General features: G+C 39.9%; 1 protein-coding gene across 5 annotated transcripts in view; it reads right to left on the bottom strand.

Moving 5' to 3' along the window:
- The window catches only part of LOC128666052 (tumor necrosis factor receptor superfamily member 26-like), a 184,985-nt gene that overhangs the window by 132,675 nt on the left and 29,084 nt on the right, over positions 1-23,226 (bottom strand). For 4 of the 5 annotated variants that reach the window (XM_053720425.1, XM_053720428.1, XM_053720429.1 and 1 more), the window contains exon 2: positions 718-979. The gene's annotated coding sequence lies outside the window, so the exon portion shown is untranslated. Of the gene's footprint in view, positions 1-717; positions 980-15,771; positions 16,085-23,226 lie in introns of those variants that run through there. The other variant, XM_053720426.1, reaches the window with a different exon arrangement.

The raw sequence follows: 23,226 nt of genomic DNA, 5'->3' as shown, positions 1-23,226 counted from the left end.
AGATTTCTGCTGCAGTGGTGAACAGTGAGCGTGGAGAGCAGGGGGCACCGGGAACGCTTAATATTTTGGTGCTTACAGGCACCTGGGCTTTAAATCCGGCCTTGTATTTCCTATTAGGCACCAGTATCACTTCAAAAGAAGTCTATACCATGTTTTTTTTTATACAGGGAGAACTAGGTACAGAAGAGTAAAAGAATATAAAGCTATTAGTGCGCTCTAAAATAGAGCTATAGTCATGGAGTATAGCTTGACACAAATGCTATATATATATATATATATATATATATATATATATATATATATATATATATATATATATATATACAGTATATAGTATTTAATAATATTATAAAAATATTATAAAAATCGAAATCGCAATGTAACCACATTCACAGTTCAAGTTAATTGACAGTTGAAAAAAATGCTCTCAGGTGAGCGTGCATGCTGTAAAATCACCATACAAAAAAATCAAAGATACAGATAACTATAAATCAGTAAGAGGACACATGATAGTCAGCTTTTAAAAGCCCATCTTTACATATAGTAGAAGGAAACCAAGTTGTAAGCAGCAGATTAATAAAAAAATTGTAGGTACAGCCTTCCCTGTGTGTTAAAATGTTCAAATCTGCATAGAGGGAGGCAAAAGCAATCCCTGTGTAAGCAGCATAAGTAGATTCTGGTCCTAGAATGGAATAGGCTACAGAATAGGAGATGTACCTTAGATGTCCTCTGGTATCAACAAGATCAGTTGTGCAATAGGAGTCACCAGCTGTTCTGTGACCTCCTCGGAATTGAATCTGTTCCTTCTTGGTTTTGTATAGCAGCCTTTGCACTCCACACTTGCCGGTTCTTCTCACGTGTCTCTGTGTAATTTAAGAATCGGTGTAGTAAGGGGACCCCCCCCCTGGACACACCTGTGATGTTTTCACAACGCGTTTCAGCTGATACAATACAGCCTTTCTCAAACCATCAGTAACAGCTGAAAGAAAATCATAAGGATTTTATTGTATTTGGCTAATCACAAATGCACAAGCTAACTGCAGCTAGAGAGTTTTTCTGGTGATTTTGTGCAATCAGAACATAGAATTGAGTTATTCATAACAGTGCTAGTTAATTTTACTATAACAAAAGTTTTATTTCCCAATCATTTGGTTTCCATACCTCAATAGTGCCAAGTATACCCTGGGTAAGAACCCCTGGGTTAGAGGGGTGAGGGGAAGAGTAGATTTCAGCTGCAAAAATATGGACTCAGTTTCTCAATTTATTCATATTGTTATATAAGCTTGTAAGCAGAGGTGATCAGTGTTTCATTATAGACTCAAGGTGCAGAGTACAGTACAGGAACCATGTACCACACCCAATATTTAGCCTAGCTTTGCAATGACTCACAGGTAAAACATTTTAATAACGTTGGGGACTAACATAAATACATTGTTTCAATTTACTGACAATTGTTTTTTTTAAAACACTTCCTCCTCTTTGATATTAAAGGGACGGTCAGCACAAACTGTTTTTATTGTTTAAAAAGATAGATACTGTCTTTACTACCCATTCCCCAGCTTTGCACAAAAAACATAGTTATGTTAACATACTTTATAACCTTTTCTAAGCCTCTAAATTTCTGTCTGTTTCTAAGTCCCTAAAGACAGCCCCATGATCAGATGCTTTTGTATTTGCTTTTCACATCAGGGGAAGCTAGTTCATGTGAGCCATATAGATAACATTGAACTCACGCCTGTGGATTCTAACAACACAGCACTAATTGGCTTAAATGCAAGTCAGTAGATAAAGCCATGTGATCAGGGGGCACTCAGAAGATGCTTAGATACAAGGTAATTACAGAGATAAAAATTTTATTAATATAACCAAAGCTGAGGAACGGGTAATAAAGGCATTATCTATCTTTTTAAACAATAACATTTTTTTTGGGTTGACTGTCCCTTTAAAGGGATATGAAACCCAAAATATTTCTTTCATGATTCAGATAGTGAATACAATTTTAAACAACTTTCCACTTCTTTTACTTCTATTATTTAATTTGCTTCCTTCTCTTGTTATCCTTTGCTGAAAGGTTTATCTAGGCAAGCTCAGGAGCAGCAGAGATCCTAGGTTCTAGCTGTTGATTGGTAGGTGCATATATATATCGATTGTGATTAGCTCAACCATAAGTTCAGTTAGAAACCATTAGTGCATTGTTGCTTCTTCAACAAATGATACCAAGAGAATTAAACAAATTAGATAATAGAAGTAAATTAGAAAGTTGTTAAAAATTGAAAAAATGTGGGTTTCATGTCCCTTTAAGTTTTTTATATTGTTTGTTTGCATTTCATGTATCTGCACCACATTTGTCAGAATGTCAACCTCTTCATTGCTAGTAATGTCCCAAAGATGTTCTCATTCATTCTCCTGATATTTAAAGTGACATGTTAGTCAAAATTAAAAATTTGTGATTTTTTTTTAAACAATTTTTTTTAATAAAAAACCTATCTTCTGCTGAAAGTTTGCTTCCTTCTATGACAGCCTACTGAGGTAAGCTCAGGAGCGTGCACATATCTTAAGCACTATATGGCAGCAGTGCATGCAAGAATGTTTGTAAGAATTTTATGCATATGTTTCTCAAGAAACATGCATGTTCTTGGACTTCAGTATGTTCTCATAGAAAGAAGCTAGGTTTCGACAAAGTAGAAAGATAATGTGCGTAGGTGTGTGTATTTATATAATATATAAATTTGTACACTTGACCATAGCGGAGTGAAACGCATAGACATGGATACTATTGGATACAATTTACATGTGCAAATGTTTTTATTTGTGGATACAATTCCTTTGTAGAGCAGTTGTATATATCGAGAAAACAGCAATTACAGCAGTCTGCGTGACTAAGTGACACACTGGGGAGGCTGATTGCATCAACCAATAGGATTTTTCCTACCTTAATTCCGATTCCTGGGTGGTGGGTTTTAATGTTGGGGATTTGTACTTTTTTTTACAGGTAAAAGAGCTGATTACTTTGGGGCAATGCCCCGCAAAAGGCCCTTTTAAGGGCTATTTGTAATTTAGTGTAGGGTAGGGCTTATTTTGTTAGGGGGATTAGATTAGGTGTAATTAGTTTAAAAATCTTGTAATTTTTTATTATTTTCTGTAATTTAGTGTTTGTTTTTTGTACTTTAGATAATTTTATTTAATTTTATTTAATTGTAGTTAATTTATGTAATTAATTTAATTATAGTGTAGTGTTAGGTGTAATTGTAACTTATGTTAGGTTTTATTTTACAGGTATATTTGTATTTATTTTAGCTAGGTAGTTATTAAATAGTTAATAACTATTTAATAACTATTCTACCTAGTTAAAATAAATACAAACTTGCCTGTAAAATAAAAATAAATCCTAAGATAGCTACAATGTATCTATTAATTATATTGTAGCTAGCTTAGGGTTTATTTTATAGGTACGTATTTAGTTTTAAATAGGAATAATTTATTTAATGCTAGGAATATTTATTTAGATTTATTTAAATTATATTTAAGTTAGGGGGTGTTAGGGTTAGGGTTAGACTTAGGTTTAGGGGTTAATAAATTTAATATAGTGGCGGCGGTGTAGGGGGGGCAGATTAAGGGTTAATAAATTTAATATAGTGGCGGTGGTGTAGGGGGGGGCAGATTAGGGGTTAATAAATATAATGTAGGTGGCGGTGGGTTCCGGGAACGGGGTTTAGGGGTTAAACACTTTATTTAGTTGCGGTGGGGTCCGTGAGCGGCGGTTTAGGGGTTAATATGTTTATTAGAGTGACGGTGGGCTCCGGGAGCGGCGGTTTAGGGGTTAATAAGTATAATATAGGTGGCGGCGGTGTAGGGGGGGCAGATTAGGGGTGTTTAGACTCGGGGTACATGTTAGGGTGTTAGGTGTAAACATTACCATAGGAATCAATGGGATATCGGGCAGCAGCGAACATAAGCTTTCGCTGCTTTCAGACTCCCATTGATTCCTATGACATCCGCCGCCTCCAGGGTGGCGGATTGAAAACCAGGTACGCTGGGCCGGAATAGTGCCGAGCGTACCTGGTAGACATTTGATAACTAAGAAAAAATTGTCAGATTGTGCCGAATTTACATTTGGAACATCTGTAATGACGTAAGCATCGATCTGTGTCGGACTGAGTCCGGCGGATCGTATGTTACATCACAACATTCTACTTTTGCCGGTCTGTAGGGTTTGATAACTAAGGGGAATCAGGCTCGCCACAAATACGCTGTGGAATTCCAGCGTATTTGCGGTTGACGGCTTGATAAATAGATGCCCATGTATCTATTATACTGTGTATTAGATACCTTTTTATTGCTTTTACATCACTTAATCTTTACATGGTCAACTTATTATACTCATGCATCTCCGTTTACTCATAGGTATGCCTGTGGGCATTACGTCACATACATGTAATTATTGCCTGTACCTTAAAGGGATATGAAACCCAACATTTGTCTTTAATGATTCATATGGCGCATGTAATTTTAAACAACTTTCTAATTTACCAATTTGTTTGTTCTCTTGGTACCTTTTTTTGAAAAGCAGGAACGTATGTTTAAGAGGCAGACCATTTTTGGCTCACTATATGGCCGCAGTTTTGCAAGAATGTTATCCATTTGAAGAGCACTAGATGGCAGCACTATTTCCTGCCAGGTAGTGCTCCAGATGCTACCTAGGTATCTCTTCAACACAGAATATCGTATGAATGGAGCAAATTTCTTAACAGAAGTAAATTGGAAACTTTTCAAATTTGTTCTGTCTGATTCACAAAATACATTTTTTGGGTTCCATATCCATGTTGCATGTATGTCAGTATGTGCTGGGTATATGCAGAAATGTGGTAGAAACACAATCGGCTAGATTACGAGTTTTGCATTAGTGTAAAAAAGCAGCGTTAAGAGGTCCTAACGCTGCTTTTTTACACCCGCTGGTATTACGAGTGTTGAAGGTTTAGGGTCACCGCACACTTTTTTGGCCTTACCGCAAAACGACTTACGTAAACTTCGTAAAGTCTTTTTTCTATGGGACTTCCATAGCGCCGGTATTACGAGTCTGTCCTGAGAAGCCAAAATGTGAGCGGTACACCCTACCCCGTCAAGAGTCCTAACGCATTTAAAAGTCAATAGTTAAGAGTTTTATGGTACAAAGCCGTAACATAAATCTCATAACTAAAGTGCTAAAAAGTACACTAACACCCATAAACTACCTATTAACCCCTAAACCGAGGCCCTCCCGCATCGCAAACACTAAAATAAATTTCTCCTGTTAAGTGTGATCAGTCCACGGGTCATCATTACTTCTGGGATATTAACTCCTCCCCAACAGGAAGTGCAAGAGGATTCACCCAGCAGAGCTGCCATATAGCTCCTCCCCTCTACGTCACCCCCAGTCATTCTCTTGCACCCAACTAGATAGGATGTGTGAGAGGACTATGGTGATTATACTTAGTTTTATACCTTCAATCAAAAGTTTGTTATTTTATAATAGCACCGGAGTGTGTTATTCCTTCTCTGGTAGAATTTGAAGAAGAATCTACCTGAGTTTTTACTATGATTTTAGCCGGCGTAGTTAAGATCATATTGCTGTTTCTCGGCCATCTGAGGAGAGGTAAACTTCAGATCAGGGGACAGCGGGCAGATTAATCTGCAAAGAGGTATGTAGCAGCTTATTATTTTCTGACAATGGAATTGATGAGAAAATTCTGCCATACCGATATAATGTAAACTCAGCCTTAAATGCAGTAGCAGCAACTTGTATCAGGCTGTCATGTATGTATATTTTACACTTCAGTATTCTGGGGAATGGCACTTCACTGGAATTATACTGTGTGCATAAGACTTTAGCCTAATTTGCAGGGACTAGCAACAGGCTTTTTAATAACATTTAATTTATGTTAAACGTTTTTTGCTGGCATGTAAAATCGTTTCATTTTCTGAGGTACTGGGTGAATAAAATATTTTGGGCACTATTTTTTTCCACTTGGCAGTTGTTTTATTTAATTTATGACAGTTTACTGATCTCTCTCACTGTTGTGTGTGAGGGGGAGGGGCCTTTTTTGGCGCTTTTGCTACGCATCAAAAAATTCAGTCAGAAGCTCATTGTATTTCCTGCATGATCCGGTTCATCTCTACAGAACTCAGGGGTCTTCAAAACTTGTTTTGAGTGAGGTAATCACTCACAGCAGAGCTGTGAGATTGTAGTTGACTGTGATAAAAAACGTTTATTTCTGTAACTTTTTTTCTGCTATCAGGGTTAGTTATCCTTTGCTAATGGGAACAAGCCTTTGCTAAAATTGTGTTTTTTACAAAGATTTGATGCTATAACCTCTCAGTTTATTAACTTTCAACTGTCATAACTCTTTCTGTGCTTCTTATAGGCACAGTACGTTTTCATATTATAGTAAATTACTTGAAAAGTATTTCCAAGTTGCTAGTTTATTTGCTAGTGTGTTAAACATGTCTGATTCAGAGGAAGACATCTGTGCTATATGTGCTAATGCCAAAGTGGAGCCCAATAGAAATTTATGTACTAACTGCATTGATGCTACTTTAAATAAAAGTCAATCTGTACAAATTGAACACATTTCACCAAACAACGAGGGGAGAGTTATGCCGACTAACTCGCCTCACGTGTCAGTACCTGCATCTCCCGCTCGGGAGGTGCGTGATATTGTGATGCCGAGTACATCTGGGCGGCCATTACAAATCACATTACAGGATATGGCTACTGTTATGACTGAAGTTTTGGCTAAATTACCAGAACTAAGAGGTAAGCGTGATCACTCTGGGGTGAGAACAGAGTGCGCTGATAATGTTAGGGCCATGTCAGATACTGCGTCACAACTTGCAGAACATGAGGACGGAGAGCTTCATTCTGCGGCTGACGGTTCTGATCCAAACAGATTGGATTCAGATATTTCAAATTTTAAATTTAAGCTGGAAAACCTCTGTGTATTACTAGGGGAGGTGTTAGCGGCTCTGAATGATTGTAACACAGTTGCAATACCAGAGAAAATGTGTAGGTTGGATAAATATTTTGCGGTACCGTCGAGTACTGACGTTTTTCCTATACCTAAGAGACTTACTGAAATTGTTACTAAGGAGTGGGATAGACCCGGTGTGCCGTTCTCACCCCCTCCGATATTTAGAAAGATGTTTCCAATAGACACCACCACACGGGACTTATGGCAAACGGTCCCTAAGGTGGAGGGAGCATTTTCTACTTTAGCTAAGCGTACCACTATCCCGGTAGAGGATAGCTGTGCCTTTTCAGATCCAATGGATAAAAAGTTAGAGGGTTACCTTAAGAAAATGTTTGTTCAACAAGGTTTTATATTGCAACCCCTTGCATGCATTGCGCCTGTCACGGCTGCAGCAGCATTTTGGTTTGAGTCTCTGGAAGAGACACTTGAATCAGCTCCATTAGATGAGATTACACACAAGCTTAAAGCTCTTAAGTTAGCTAACTCATTTATTTCAGATGCCGTAGTACATTTAACTAAGCTTACGGCTAAGAATTCCGGATTCGCCATTCAGGCGCGCAGAGCACTGTGGCTAAAATCCTGGTCAGCTGACGTTACTTCTAAGTCTAAATTACTTAATATACCTTTCAAAGGGCAGACCTTATTCGGGCCCGGATTGAAAGAAATTATCGCTGACATTACAGGAGGTAAAGGCCATGCCCTGCCTCAAGACAGAGCCAAACCTAAGGCTAGACAGTCTAATTTTCGTTCCTTTCGGAATTTCAAAGCAGGAGCAGCATCAACTTCCTCTGCTCCAAAACAGGAAGGAGCTGTTGCTCGCTACAGACAAGGCTGGAGACCTAACCAGTCCTGGAACAAGGGCAAGCAGGCCAGGAAACCTGCTGCTGCCCCTAAAACAGCATGAATTGAGGGCCCCCGATCCGGGAACGGATCTAGTGGGGGGCAGACTTTCTCTCTTCGCCCAGGCTTGGGCAAGAGATGTCCAGGATCCCTGGGCGCTAAAGATAATATCTCAGGGATACCTTCTGGACTTCAAATACTCTCCCCCAAGAGAGAGATTTCATCTGTCAAGGTTGTCAACAAACCAAATAAAGAAAGAGGCGTTTCTACGCTGCGTACAAGAGCTTTTATTAATGGGAGTAATCCATCCAGTTCCACGGTCGGAACAGGGACAAGGGTTTTACTCAAATCTGTTTGTGGTTCCCAAAAAAGAGGGAACTTTCAGGCCAATCCTGGATTTAAAGATCCTAAACAAATTCCTAAGAGTTCCATCGTTCAAAATGGAGACTATTCGGACAATTTTACCCATGATCCAAAAGGGTCAGTACATGACCACAGTGGATTTAAAAGATGCTTACCTTCACATACCGATCCACAAAGATCATTACCGGTATCTAAGGTTTGCCTTTCTAGACAGGCATTACCAGTTTGTAGCTCTTCCATTCGGATTGGCTACGGCTCCAAGAATCTTCACAAAGGTTCTGGGTGCTCTTCTGGCGGTACTAAGACCGCGAGGAATTTTGGTAGCTCCGTACCTAGACGACATTCTGATACAAGCTTCAAGCTTTCAAACTGCCAAGTCTCATACAGAGTTAGTACTGGCATTTCTAAGGTCGCATGGATGGAAGGTGAACGAAAGGAAGAGTTCTCTCTTTCCACTCACGAGAGTTCCCTTCCTGGGGACTCTTATAGATTCTGTAGAAATGAAAATTTACCTGACAGAAGACAGGTTAACAAAACTTCAAAGTGCATGCCGTGTCCTTCATTCCATTCAACACCCGTCAGTGGCTCAATGCATGGAGGTAATCGGCTTAATGGTAGCGGCAATGGACATAGTACCCTTTGCACGCCTACACCTCAGACCGCTGCAATTGTGCATGCTAAGTCAGTGGAATGGGGATTACTCAGACTTGTCCCCTTCTCTGAATCTGGATCAAGAGACCAGAAATTCTCTTCTATGGTGGCTTTCTCGGCCACATCTGTCCAGGGGGATGCCATTCAGCAGGCCAGACTGGACAATTGTAACAACAGACGCCAGCCTACTAGGTTGGGGCGCCGTCTGGAATTCTCTGAAGGCTCAGGGACAATGGAATCAGGAGGAGAGTCTCCTACCGATAAACATTCTGGAATTGAGAGCAGTTCTCAATGCCCTTCTGGCTTGGCCCCAGTTGACAACTCGGGGGTTCATCAGGTTTCAGTCGGACAACATCACGACTGTAGCCTACATCAACCATCAGGGAGGGACAAGAAGCTCCCTAGCAATGATGGAAGTATCAAAGATAATTCGCTGGGCAGAGTCTCACTCTTGCCACCTGTCAGCAATCCACATCCCGGGAGTGGAGAACTGGGAGGCGGATTTTTTAAGTCGTCAGACTTTTCATCCGGGGGAGTGGGAACTTCATCCGGAGGTCTTTGCCCAAATACTTCGACATTGGGGCAAACCAGAGATAGATCTCATGGCGTCTCGACAGAACGCCAAGCTTCCTCGTTACGGGTCCAGATCCAGGGATCCGGGAGCGGTCCTGATAGATGCCTTGACAGCACCTTGGACCTTCAGGATGGCTTATGTGTTTCCACCCTTCCCGATGCTTCCTCGATTGATTGCCAGAATCAAACAGGAGAGAGCATCAGTGATTCTAATAGCGCCTGCATGGCCACGCAGGACTTGGTATGCAGATCTGGTGGACATGTCATCCTGTCCACCTTGGTCTCTACCTCTGAAACAGGACCTTCTGATACAGGGTCCTTTCAAACATCAAAATCTAACTTCTCTGAAGCTGACTGCTTGGAAATTGAACGCTTGATTTAATCAAAACGTGGTTTTTCTGAGTCAGTTATTGATACCTTAATACAGGCTAGGAAGCCTGTTACCAGAAAGATTTACCATAAAATATGGCGTAAATACCTATATTGGTGCGAATCCAAAGGTTACTCTTGGAGTAAGGTTAGGATTCCTAGGATATTGTCTTTTCTACAAGAAGGTTTAGAAAAGGGTTTATCCGCTAGTTCCTTAAAGGGACAGATCTCAGCTCTGTCCATTCTGTCAGAAGTTCCAGACGTTCAGGCTTTTTGTCAGGCTTTGGCCAGGATTAAGCCTGTGTTTAAAACTGTTGCTCCGCCATGGAGTTTAAACCTTGTTCTTAACGTTTTACAGGGCGTTCCGTTTGAACCCCTTCATTCCATTGATATAAAGTTGTTATCTTGGAAAGTTCTATTTTTAATGGCTATTTCCTCGGCTCAAAGAGTCTCTGAGTTATCAGCCTTACATTGTGATTCTCCTTATTTGATTTTTCACTCGGATAAGGTAGTTCTGCGTACTAAACCTGGGTTCTTACCTAAGGTAGTCACTAACAGGAATATCAATCAAGAGATTGTTGTTCCATCCTTGTGTCCAAATCCTTCTTCAAGGAAGGAACGACTTCTGCACAATCTGGATGTAGTTCGTGCCCTAAAATTTTATTTACAGGCAACTAAAGATTTTCGACAAACGTCTTCCCTGTTTGTCGTTTACTCTGGTCAGAGGAGAGGTCAAAAAGCTTCTGCTACCTCTCTCTCTTTTTGGCTTCGTAGCATGATACGTTTAGCTTATGAGACTGCTGGACAGCAGCCTCCTGAAAGAATTACAGCTCATTCCACTAGAGCTGTGGCTTCCACTTGGGCCTTTAAGAATGAGGCCTCTGTTGAACAGATTTGCAAGGCTGCAACTTGGTCTTCGCTTCATACTTTTTCCAAATTTGACAAATTTGACACTTTTGCTTCTTCGGAGGCTATTTTTGGGAGAAAGGTTCTTCAGGCAGTGGTTCCTTCTGTATAAAGATCCTGCCTGTCCCTCCCGTCATCCGTGTACTTTTGCTTTGGTATTGGTATCCCAGAAGTAATGATGACCCGTGGACTGATCACACTTAACAGGAGAAAACATAATTTATGCTTACCTGATAAATTCCTTTCTCCTGTAGTGTGATCAGTCCACGGCCCGCCCTGTTTTTTACGGCAGGTAAATATTTTTTAAATTATACTCCAGTCACCACTACACCCTTTGGCTTCTCCTTTCTCGTTGGTCCTTGGTCGAATGACTGGAGGTGACGTAGAGGGGAGGAGCTATATGGCAGCTCTGCTGGGTGAATCCTCTTGCACTTCCTGTTGGGGAGGAGTTAATATCCCAGAAGTAATGATGACCCGTGGACTGATCACACTACAGGAGAAAGGAATTTATCAGGTAAGCATAAATTATGTTTTTTAAACCCCTAATCTGTCGCTCCGGACACCGCTGCCACCTACATTATACTTATGAACCCCTAATCTGCTGCCCCCAACATCTACATTATTTTTATTAACCCCTAATCTGCCATCCCTAACGTCGCCGCCACCTACCTACACTTATTAACCCCTAATCTGCCGCCCCCAACGTCGCTGCCACTATAATAAACATATTGACCCCTAAACCGCTGTACTCCCGCCTTGCAAACACTAGTTAAATATTATTAACCCCTAATCTGCTGTCCCTAACATCGCCGCCACCTACCTACATTTATTAACCCCTAATCTGCCGCCCCCAACGTCACCGCCACTATACTAAATTTATTAACCCCTAAACCTAAGTCTAACCCTAACCCTAACACCCCCTAACTTAAATATAATTTAAATAAATCTAAATACAAATTACTATAATTAACTACATTATTCCTATTTAAAACTAAATACTTACCTGTAAAATAAACCATAAGCTAGCTACAATATAACTAATAATTACATTGTAGCTAGCTTAGGGTTTATTTTTATTTTACAGGCAAGTTTGTATTTATTTTAACTAGGTAGAATAATTACTAAATAGTTATTAACTATTTAATAACTACCTTGCTAAAATAAATACAAAAGTACCTGTAAAATAAAACCTTACCTAAGTTACAATAACACCTAACACTACACTATAATTAAATAAATTAACTAAATTAAATACAATTACCTAAATTAAAATAAATTAGCTAAAGTACAAACCCCCCCCACTAAATTACATAAAATAATAAACAAATTACAAGATATTTAAACTAATTACACCTAATCTAATAGCCCTATCAAAATAAAAAAGCCCCCCCAAATAAAAAAAAAACCCTAGCCTAAACTAAACTACCAATAGCCCTTAAAAGGGCCTTTTGCGGGGCATTGCCCCAAAGTAATCAGCTCTTCTACCTGTAAAAAAAAATACAAACAACCCCCCCAACAGTAAAACCCACCACCCACACAACCAACCCCCCAAATAAAATACTATCTAAAAAACCTAAGCTGCCCATTGCCCTGAAAAGGGTATTTGAATGGGCATTGCCCTTAAAAGGGCGGTTAGCTCTTTTGCGGCCCAAACCCTAATCTAAAAAATAAAACCCACCCAATACACCCTTAAAAAAAACCTAACACTAACCCCCTGAAGATCGACTTACTGTTCTGAAGATCCGACATCCATCCTCAAGGAAGCGGCAGAAGTCTTCATCCAACCGGACCAAAGTCCTCAACGAAGCCGGGAGAAGTGTTCATCCAAGCTGGGCAAAGTGGTCCTCCAGACAGGCAGAAGTCTTCATCCAGACGGCATCTTCTATCTTCATCCATCCAACGCGGAGCGGAACCATCTTCAAGACATCCGACGCAGAGCATCCTCTTCATCCGACGGATGAATTCCTTTAAGGGACGTCATCCAAGATGGCGTCCCTTAGATTCCGATTGGCTGATAGAATCGGAATTAAGGTAGAAAAAATCCTATTGGCTGATGCAATCAGCCAATAGGATTGAAGTTCAATCCTATTGGCTGATCCAATCAACCAATAGGATTGAGCTTGCATTCTATTGGCTGTTCCAATCAGCCAATAGAATGCAAGCTCAATCCTATTGGGGCAATGCCACGCAAAAGGCCCTTTTAAGGGCTATTGGTAGTTTGGTTTAGGCTAGGGTTTTTTTTTTATTTTGGTGGGGCTTTTTTTTATTTTGATAGGGCTCTTAGATTAGATGTAATTAGTTTCAATATCTTGTAATTTGTTTATTATTTTCTGTAATTTATTGGGGGGGGTTTGTACTGTAGCTAATTTAATTTAGGTAATTGTATTTAATTTAGTTAATTTATTTAATTATAGTGTAGTGTTAGGTGTAACTTAGGTTAGGTTTTATTTTATAGGTACTTTTGTATTTATTTTAGCTAGGTAGTTATTAAATAGTTAATAATTATTTAGTAACTATTCTACCTAGTTAAAATAAATACAAACTTGCCTGTAAATTAAAAATAAACCCTAAGCTAGATACAATGTAACTATTAGTTATATTGTAGCTAGCTTAGGGTTTATTTTATAGGTAAGTATTTAGTTTTAAATAGGAATAATGTAGTTAATTATAGTAATTTTATTTAGATTTATTTAAATTATATTTAAGTTAGGGGGTGTTAGGGTTAGGGTTAGACTTAGGTTTAGGGGTTAATAAATTCGGTATAGTGGTGGCGACATTGGAGACTGCAGATTAGGGGTTAATAAATGTAGGTAGGTGGCGGCGATGTTAGGGACGGCAGATTAGGGGTTAATAATATTTAACTAATGTTTGCGAGGCGGGAGTGCGGCGGTTTAGGGGTTAATATGTTTATTACAGTGGCGACGACGTTGGGGCAGCAGATTAGGGGTTAATAAGTGTAGGTAGGTGGCGGCGACATTGGGGCAGCAGATTAGGGGTTAATAAATATAATGTAGGTGTTGGCAATGTTGGGGGCAGCAGATATGGGGTTAATAAGTATAATGTAGGTGACGGCGGTGTCCGGAGTGGCAGATTAGGGGTTAATAAGTATAATGTAGGTGTCGGCGATGTCGGGGGCGGCAGATTAGGGGCTAATAAGTGTAAGATTAGGGGTGTTTAGACTCTGGGTTCATGTTAGGGTGTTAGGTGTAGACATAAATTTTATTTCCCCATAGGAATCAATGGGGCTGCGTTACTGAGTTTTACGCTGCTTTTTTGCAGGTGTTAGACTTTTTTTCAGCAGGCTCTCCCCATTGATTCCTATGGGGAAATCGTGCACAAGCACGTACGACCAGCTCATCGCTGACTTAAGCAGCGCTGGTATTGAAGTGAGATTTGGAGCAAAATTTTGCTCTTCGCTCACTTCTTGCCTTTTAACGCCGGGTTTGTAAAAACTCGTAATACCAGCACTGTATGTAAGTGAGCGGTGAGAGAAAACTGCTTGCTAGCACTGCATAGCCTCTAACGCAAAACTCGTAATCTAGCCGATAGTTTCTAATCATTATTTAGTAACGAAATAACCAGCGAATGTTTAGGTTATCTAACACTCCTTCTAGCACGTACTATACTTTCAATGGATATCCCGACCACGCTAAACACTGCTCATAAGTTGAAAGTTATTATTTAAGTGTAAGGGCTAAAAAAAAAAGTTTCCCAGAGCATATGTTAAACATGTTAAAATAAATTACACTCACATATATACATATTTAATATAAATAAGTTTATATTTTGGAAATAATTAATTAAAAGGTTTTAAAAGGGAAATGAAACATGTCAAGGTTTCAATGGGAAGGACTCAAAAGTATGTATATACATATATAACAAAAAAGAACATAGAAAGTGCTGGTCGCCTTTGCATGTGTATATACAATTTAGAACAAGGGGCCTATTTATCAACTGAAAATTCGCAGGAATTCCGCATTGAACAGCCAATAAAATTTCAGTAGCTCTCATCCTATTGGCTGATTAGAACAGCCAATAGGATTTCACTATTGGCTGTTCACAAGAGCTGCTGGTGCAATGCTGAATACGGAGAGCGTATTGCTATCCGCATTCAGCGAGGTCTGTCGGACATGATCCGCACTGTCGTATCAGGTCTGACAGACCTTTGCTAAATAGGCCCCTTAGTGTTTGTTTTTTTTGTAATTTAGTACTTTTAATAAGGTTTATTTGTATGTTTAAATAATTTTAGTAGGGTTAGGTTTTTTTAATATGTAATTTAGTTTATTTAATTGGTAGTTTAATTTAATTGTAGTATAATAGTTAGGGTAGGTTAATTACTAGTTTAAAATTAGTTTATTTTAATTCTACAGGTAAGTTTTAATTTATATTAAGATAGGGATGTTGTAATTTTAATTTAAAGTTAAGGGTTTTTTAGGTTTAGGGGTTAATAGCTTAATTTAGTTTTTGGCGATGTGGGGGGCTGAAGGTTTAGGGGTTAATAGGTTTAGTTAGTAGTGGTGATGTGGGAGGCCAGAGGTTTAGGGGTTAATAAGTTTATTTAGTGGCGGAGGTGTCGGGGAGCGGCGGGATAGGGGATAATAACTTTATTTAGGTTGCGGAGGTGGCGGGATAGGGGTTAAACATTTTAGTATAGTTGCGGCGTTTAGTGAAATGGTATAAATTAAGTTGGGAAAAACACTGATAGCAGCGTCATCGATGACTGTTAGTTAACAACAGTCCGATGCTCATCGCCCCGTACTTGGTGCGTGTGTTTTTGACAGCTTTTTTAATAAATATGGAGATCGTATTCAGATCCGCGGCCGCAATGTTTGGCGATGTTAGGCGAGTGTATTGATGCCGGCGAATGCAACATAATTGACGCTTTGATAAATATCCCCCCAAGTCTAAAAATGAAGTCTACAAATATATAATAGGTCAAAGTCCCACAATAGTTCTGTGTAAATATTAAAAGCAGCTATATATATTTTTCAGATACACATGTATAGATGTATTCTTATATGCGAATCCTCTTCATTAATCCCATTTTTGGGTGTCCACTTACTTTATTTTACCCCAATCAGAATGAGGTAAGTATAACATATCACGGAATCCTCCTTACAGTAGCTCTTTTTTCTCAGATGCTCGTTTGGTAGTGAATCTTCTTTGCTCCCGGAGTCTCAGCTGTAGAAACTTTCAATCTTATGGCTGATCACTTAAAATGCACCCCACCGTGCTCCACCCTGCTGGCCTCCTGAAATAGTGTGGTCTATCCGCTGGTGGCGAGACCGCTCTTGTGGCAGAAGCTGCTATATTTCTCAGTGGGCTGCTACTACACAATGCTGTAACATATTAGAGTGTTTTCTTTTTGCTCTATTTTGTCTCTTTGATTTGCAGGGACAGGAATGTGTACGGGCAGGTTTAGTGAAAGTGATACCATTGGCAGCTAAGTGATGGCTACAAACTGTTACAATAACATATTGGGTTGGGCACTTTTGACTTATTCATCTGATAACACAAGTTTAATGTGCCTGTTGTTATTTATCTCTCCTGCACAAACTCCGGTATAAGTGAGTGTAATAGATCCCAAAGGGTTAAACGTGAAGGAGAGTTGTACAACCTATGTTCTGGGAATCACACTGCAGCCACCCAATCAGTAGCAGCTCTAGGGGACAAATGCACCCCCATTCTTTACTGTAGCAACCCCATACTTGGGGGGTACCAGCTGCTATCAGTGTGCAACATGGTGTCTTGTTCTCTACACAGAACAGGGTAAGAGGTAACGAAGGGAGAAGCTTATTAAAAAAATAAGCAGGAACTTGCAAACCTTCCAACGACTATATGGGCCACGCAATAACAGAGCTTAGAATCAGGAACTGTCCCTCTTAAATAGGGACAGTTCCTGATTCTAAGCTCTGTTATTGCGTGGCCCATATGGCGCCCAGCACGCAACAATTGGATGAAGCCGGATTTGTCATTGATCGGCTAAATAAAGTATTAGATGTGGGCGGAGGAACAGCGCAATGTTTACCATCTCTAAATGGTAAATATTTTACTAAGGAAGCGTGCTTAAAAAATGTCATGACTTAAAGTACCCCTGTTTTTATGAATGATTTGATATACCCTGTAGTACATTATAAAACTTTGCAATCACTTTAAGCAAGGCCTGGCATTTACACCTCCAGATTGTCTGTACTGCATCTCTGCAATACAACAAGGTTACACAGGGATGCTCACTTCTTAAAAACAGTGCACAAGGCTATATGCATGTAGATACTAATTGGTTACAGCAAATGACACCAGATGCACATATTTAAGAGGGTCAGTGTGTAACAAAAGGTCGTTTTTTAATTATTTTGAAACATGCATTAGCTTTAGTGCACACAGAAAAATAAAATGTGTAGTTGTCAACCATGAAAAATTTCCTAGGGCTACTTTGGGACAAAGCAATTAAAAGGCCAAGGCTAATTAATTAGAGCATGCCATTTACAAATATTGACCCTACACTGCTGTGTGTTAAACCTCTGGTCCTGTGTGAAAAAGTAATTGACTTCTTAGGTACTAAATCAGCCCATGAACCAAATGTAATTTATCATTGAATTCAATTAGAATAGTAATGACCAGGCTTGACTACTGCCAGACCGGTTGAATCTAAACATTTAAAGATATTTAGGAGGTGATGAGAAACGAGCTGTTATGAAATATTAGTCTGGGATTTGTTTGTAAGGGGCTGGGACTCTAATGAGCCACAGTGAGAGCTGATTTCTCCAAATAAAGAAAACTTAGAAGAGTAGTGAATCTTACAAGGGGTGGCTGATCTACCAAAACTCCATCGAGGGTGCAACCACTCATCCAGGAAGCTACAAAAATACAAAGGGACCGAGGGCAAATTAAATTGATGGGAGAATTGCAAGGCGCAAACCACTGCACACTAATAGAAACATTCAGTCAGATTACGAGTTTTGCGTTATGGCTGCTCGCTAATTACTTGTACGTTATTTTCACCACTCACCTTTCATAGCGCTGCTATTTCAGGTTTGCAAAAAGCAGGCTTGTGCGGGCGATATGGTTGCGCTGAGCTCCATACCTCACCCAAATACAAGCTCTGCTTTGACGTGTTCATGCACAATTTCCCCATAGACATCAATGGGGAGCATGGGCAAAAAAAAAAGCCTAACACCTGCCATCGCGGAAACAAAAGCTCCGTAACGCAGCCCCATTGATATCTATGGGGAAAGAAAAAGTTAGCTTTAAACCTAACACCCTAACATAAACCCCACGTCTAAACACCCCTAATCTGCCCCCCCGACATCGCCGCCACCTACATAAAACTATTAACCACTGATCTGCCGCCCTTAACATCGCTGCCACATAAATAAAACTATTAACCCCTAATCTGCTGCCCCTAACATTGCCGCCACTTACATTACAGTTATTAACCCCTAAACCTCCGCCCTCTCGCATCACAAACACTATTTAAAAATTATTAACCTAATCTGCTGTCCGCCCACACCGCCGCTATAATAAACCTATTAACCCCTAAACCTAACCCTAACGTAACCTTAACCCTAACCCCCCTAACTTAAATATAATTAAAATAAATCTAAATAAAACTTACAATTATTACCTAAATAATTCCTATTTACCAACTAAATACTTACCTATAAAATAAAACCTAAGATAGCTACAATATATATAAATTTAGATAAATGTATTGTATTAATTTAATTTATTTTATTTTATTGTAATGTTAGTTTTTAGTGTAAGGCAGGTTAGGTTTTATTGTAAGGCAGGTTAGGTTTTATTTTACAGGTAATAATAATAATAATAATTTGCGATTTATATAGCGCTTTTCTCCCTGTGAGACTCAAAGCACTTTACAAATATAACAACATAAGACATAAAAGTTAGGAGTTTCTGAAGGTCAGATAAGCGGACTGAATGCCTGATGGAAGAGGTGGGTCTTTAGCTTTTTTTTAAAAGTCTGTAAGGACGGTGCCTCTCTGATTGCGCACGGTAAAGAGTTCCAGAAAGTAGGGGCAGCGTGGCAGAATGCTCTGGAGCCTGAGTTTGTCCTTATTCTTGGCACTGAGAGGAGGGATGTGTTGGCTGACCTAAGTGAACGGGATGGGATGTAGAGTGTCAGGAGCTCTTTCAGGTACTGTGGGCCTTGGTTGTTTAAGGCTTTGAAGGTCAGCAGGACAATTTTAAAATATGTTCGCCATTTAATCGGAAGCCAATGCAGGGAATGGAGAACAGGTGTTATGTGGCAGGAGCGAGTTTGATTGGTCAATAGTCTGGCTGCTGCGTTTTGTACTGTCTGAAGGCGATGGAGTTCTTTTTTTGGGAGGCCCAAGTAAAGTGCATTGCAGTAATCTAGCCTAGAGGATACAAATGCATGGATTAATGTTGACATATCATCCGGTGGAATTAAGTGTTGTATCCTGGCTATGTTTTTCAGATGAAAGTAGGCAGATTTTATTACGGAGGAAATCTGTTGTTTAAAAGATAGTCCAGCGTCAATCAGCACTCCGAGGTTTCGTACCTTTGCTGAACTAACGAGTTTAGAGCCTCCAAGCTCCAGGCCAGTTGGGTGATCGTGGGATATTTTTGATGCCCGGGGTCCCCTCACCAAGAGTAACTCTGTTTTGTCCGGGTTTACTTTGAGACAGCTAGCATTCATCCATTCTATGAGGTCTGTTAAGCAACTGTTTATGCGGCATGCTGGGTCTGTAGTATCTGGAGCAAAGGAGAAGTAGAGTTGTGTGTCATCAGTGTAACAATGATACCTTAGGCCATGTCGGTTAATGATGTCCCTCAGTGGTAGTAAATAAATTGCGAATAGTATGGGAGACAGGATAGATCCTTGTGGAACTCCGCAGGCCAGTTCTGTTGGTGCTGATGAGCTTGATCCTGATATTACTCTCTGTGATCTACCAGCGAGGAAAGATTTAAACCAGTTAAGGACTGTGCCTCCTAGACCACAGATGTACTGCAAGCACTCTATTAGAATCCTATGGTCAATGGTGTCAAATGCAGCTGAGAGATCCAGGAGGATTAGAATGGAGTAATCACCTTTGTCTCTTGCCATGAGGAGATCATTTAGCACTCGCACTAGCGCTGTTTCAGTGCTGTGGCGGCATCTAAAGCCTGACTGGAAAGGATCGAATATGTTTAGGCGTGATAGATGGGCTTCCAGTTGAGTTGCCACTACTTTTTCAATTATTTTCCCCAGAAATGGGAGGTTGGATACTGGTCTGTAATTAGTCATGCAGTCTTGGTCTAATAAAGGTTTCTTTAGGAGTGGTTTTACCACAGCTTCTTTTAGAGGATCTGGAAAGTCTCCTGTTTTTAGTGAACACTGCACTATTTTTGTGAGGACTGGGGCAAGTGTTTCAATGCATCCAGATATGAGCTGAGTTGGAGCAGGGTCTAAGTCACATGTAGTAGGGTGCAACTTTTGTATGGTGTTTTTAACTTCTTTTATATCCACATTTGTAAAAGTGGACCATAAACTGGGGCAATCTGGCATTCCATTGTAGTGGTTCTGGTGTGTAACTGTTTGGCCTGCTGTGATAGTGATTTGGATTGAGGAAATCTTGTCTCTGAAGAAGTTTGCAAATGCTTCACATTTATCCTGAGAAAAGTTGGTGGGGCTAAGCATGCATGCTGGTTTGCAGAGCCTTTCTACTGTGCGAAACAGTTGCCTGGGTCTATTGTGGGAGAGTGCAATTTTGCGTGATAAAAATGAAGATTTTTTCTGAGTTATCTTGGATTGATATTTATTTAGATGTTTGGTAAGAGCGGCTTTATCCTCTGGATCATGTGTTCTGCGCCACTTTCTCTCGAGCTTACGTCCTGTTCTTTTCATTTCTCTGATGGACCTATCAAACCACGGTACATTGTTGTGGGTTTGGACAGTGTGCATGCGAGATGGTGCAATGCTTTCTAGGGTGTCTCTCATGGTTTTGTTGTAGAGTCGGACTAAGGAGCTGGGGTCTTCGCAGGTGCCCATTAGTTCACTTAGATCCATATGTGATGCTACATCCAGTGGTGTCACCCCTTTTAATAAGCGGTGTTTGACCAGGTTCTGAGGCTGGTGTCTGGTTGATTGTGATACAATGGAGAAGTGAATGGAGTGGTGGTCTGACCAGGTAACTGGGTTTACAGTTACTGGTGACACTTCTAGTCCAGACTGAAACACTAGATCAAGTGTATGACCTTTTCTGTGGGTGGGAGTGGTGACTATTTGTGTAAAGCCGAGTGTACTCATCAAGCTGAGGAGATCCTGCCCAAGCAGGGATAGGGTGTTGTCAATCCAAGTGTTGAAGTCTCCAAATATAAGCCATCTGGGGTGTTCAAGGATTAAGCCAGCCAAAAGGTCTGGGAGTTCCTGAAGAAATCTCTTCCCATCTCCTGGGGGTCTGTATATTAGCAGTATTCTGAATCCTCTCTCTATTGAGAGGCTGGCAGCTACACATTCAAAAGATTGGGTTTTGTGGACTGATATTGGTCTGGGATTTAAGGATGATTTTGCACAGATCATAACTCCGCCTCCCTTGCAATCTTGTCTTGGGACACTGTGTAATTGTCTGGAATGGCTGCCTCTAGAATAGGCCCTGCATTTTCATCTAACCATGATTCTGTGATGCATGCTAATTCGCATGTTTCAATAAGGTCGGAAATAATAGCTGCTTTGTTCATTATTGATCTGGCATTGCATAGGACAGTCTTGGGATTCTGAGTTTTTGCTCTGTACTTTGAAGACAACGTGTCTTCTAATAGGGATCACACAAACAGATTTTCTTGATTTGATAGTGCGTTTTTTGTGGCTTTTAGGTTGGATCACTTCAATTGGGCTTGCGGGTGGACAGGGTGGTGGGGCAGCTGTGATAGTGTCAGGATATAGAACTTTAAATTTTGATTTTCCTCCATGACAGCCCCTGTTGGTCCCTTTGAAAATGCTGAGTGATTTTAGGGTAGCCACTAGTGAGGGACTGAGTGCTGCGACCGCTTTTTGGGGTCTTAAGGAGTGCAGATGTGAGGGTGTATAGGTGGTCATTCCCTCTGCAGTGAAGGGGTTAAAATAGCTTCTAGTATTTGTAGGAATGTTAGCAGTGGGGGCTGGTTACATTGCCCTGCTCTATAGGATTCAGGCCAGAGTGAGGTGTGAGATTTTGCTCTTCAGGCTGCATTGTAGATAACAGATAAGAAAGCATGCAGGGATTTTAAAACCAATGTATTTTAGTAAAATAGACTTAAAGGGACAGTCAAGTCCAAAAAAACTTTCATTTTTCAAATAGGGCATGTAATTTTAAACAACTTTCCAATTTACTTTTATCAACAATTTTGCTTTGTTCTCTTGGTAATCTAGTTGAAAGCAAATCTAGGAAGGCACATATGATAATTTCTAAGCCCTTGAAGGCCGCCTCTATTTTATTTACTTTTCACAGCAGGGGAGAACAAGCTCATGTAGGCCATATGGATAGCATTGTGATCACGCCCGTGGCTAGTGGCAGACACTTCACTAATTGGCTAAAATGCAAGTCAATAGATAATAACTAAAAGTCATGTGATTAGGGGCGGTCAGAAGATGCTTAGATACAAGTTAGTCACATAAGTAAAAAGTGTATTAATATAACTGTGTTGGTTTTGCAAAACTGGGGAATGGGTAATAAAGGGATTATCTATCTTTTTAAACAACAAAAATTCTGGTGTTTACTGTCCCTTTAATCAATTAGTTTTTCTTGTGTTTAGAAATGAAATCTGAGCATTGCTAAATGGATGATGAAATCCAAAACCCAATTTGTGCATGGGTTCAGTCTGGTTTTTTTTTTGTTTTTTTAGTTTAAGTGTACCTTGTTTGTGGTGTTTAGCTGAAGGTATCTCTTTCTGGTAGTAAGATGGTCCGGTGGGAGTATATTTCCATCCGTTGAGTATCTCACTTTAGTAATGTCATCCGTTCAATTTTTATGAGTCTAGTTGTGCGTTATGTGGAGTCGGTATTGGTCCTTGAAATAATTATGATGAATTTTGAATGTAAGAAGTTTAAAATTAAGATAAATCCAGAAGAGGTCAGGAGCCTGAGGAAAGTGTGGCAGCCAGCAGCGGCGTAAGTTTGTATTTATTTTAACTAGGTAGTTAGTAAATAGTTAATAACTATTTACTAACTAGTCTACCTAGTTAAAATAAATACAAACTTACCTGTAAAATAAAAATAAAACCTAAGCTAGCTACAATATAACTATTAGTTATATTGTAGCTAGCTTAGGTTTTATTTTACAGGTATTTAGTTTTAAATAGGAATTATTTAGGTAATAATTGTAAGTTTTATTTAGATTTATTTTAATTATATTTAGGTTAGGGGGGGTTAGGGTTACGTTAGGGTTAGGTTTAGGGGTTAATAGGTTTATTATAGCTGCGTTGTGGTTGGACGGCAGATAAAGGGTTAATAATCTTTAAATAGTGTTTGCGATGTGGGAGGGCTGCGGTTTCAGGGGTTAATAGGTTTATTATAGCG

Source organism: Bombina bombina, chromosome 7, assembly GCF_027579735.1.
Source record: "Bombina bombina isolate aBomBom1 chromosome 7, aBomBom1.pri, whole genome shotgun sequence".
Taxonomy (NCBI): domain Eukaryota; kingdom Metazoa; phylum Chordata; class Amphibia; order Anura; family Bombinatoridae; genus Bombina; species Bombina bombina.
The sequence above is the reverse complement of the archived record's forward strand: the minus strand, read 5'-3'. Positions and strand labels throughout refer to the sequence as shown.